Consider the following 1123-nt stretch of genomic DNA (forward strand, 5'->3'; position numbering starts at 1 on the left):
CAACAGGCAATGGTTTGTGAAGGATAACCTCATGGCCAATGCCAAACACAAAAATGTCTCTTTGCATTTGCTCCAGGAATCCACTGAATTAGCAATGTCCTGCAAGGCGCCTTAGTTCGGTGACGTCACTCGCCACTTCCTGCCCTTCAGACCGTTGAAATGTATAAAATCAATACCTTGTCTTCAGAACGCTTTCCTTCAAATTTAGGTGCTTCCGGACCAGCGTACTCAGTTCTTCATACATTTTGGTTGCTGGTTTCACCAGAACAAGAAGATTCTTCATGAGGCCATGAGGTGCTGCCCCACAGACGGTGAGGAGGATTATCCTTCGTTTCGCTGTGTTCTCATTCCTTTCCAACTCGTTGGCAACGAAGTATTGGTCGAGTCGCTCCATGAAGGCTTCCCAATCATCACCTTCTGAGAATTTCTCCAGGATACCAACAGTTCTCTGCATTTTCACGTGATGGTTCATTATCTATTACTCATCGCCAGTTTTTATGTCTCAAATAAAGAAAAGTGACTGAGTACTGTAGACTTGAGTAAGTGTGACCTTCGTCTCGTTTTTCTGATTCCAGAGTGCTGGCACAGCATGGGAGACCTGTTGAAATGTCGTGCTCCCAAGGGATACTGTGATCCCTTAGGATTGCAAGGGATGTGTCCACTGGTGGCGGTAGAACGCTGGTTACAAGGGTTGCATATATAACACATTCCAATGGCCCTGCCCAGATTGAAAGCGTAACCTTGCCATTATTAGCACCGCAATCTAACCAACTAAGTTAAACGGCGTCAAAGTGTATTATAGATGCATACAACCCAGCCTGGGGGGAGTGTTTCCAGCTCACACTGGGTGACAGTGTGACGGCACAAACATTGATTACATCACATCGCCTAAACATTGATTAGTGTTCATGTACAAAACTGGGCAGAGTGTAAATAGAAAGTCACAGAAAAAGAGCTCATGATTCTAACACAATTCAGTCTAAAAGTTATCACCACTGAACAGCACCTCATTCAAGCACTTTCCAGATGCAAAACGAGCCTCTCCCTTTAAAATGTAGGAAACACAAAATGACCAGAAACTGCCGAAACCCAGGATTGAACTAGGGACAATCGAACACTCTCC

At 44.8% G+C, this 1123-nt stretch overlaps 1 pseudogene; it reads right to left on the bottom strand.

Annotated features, from left to right (window-relative positions):
* The window catches only part of LOC139273969 (zinc finger protein 420-like), a 15453-nt pseudogene extending 15059 nt beyond the window's left edge, over window positions 1–394 (bottom strand).
* Between the last annotated feature and the right edge of the window lie 729 nt (window positions 395–1123).

This window comes from Pristiophorus japonicus, chromosome 9 (genome assembly GCF_044704955.1).
Source record: "Pristiophorus japonicus isolate sPriJap1 chromosome 9, sPriJap1.hap1, whole genome shotgun sequence".
Classification (NCBI taxonomy): Eukaryota; Metazoa; Chordata; class Chondrichthyes; family Pristiophoridae; genus Pristiophorus; species Pristiophorus japonicus.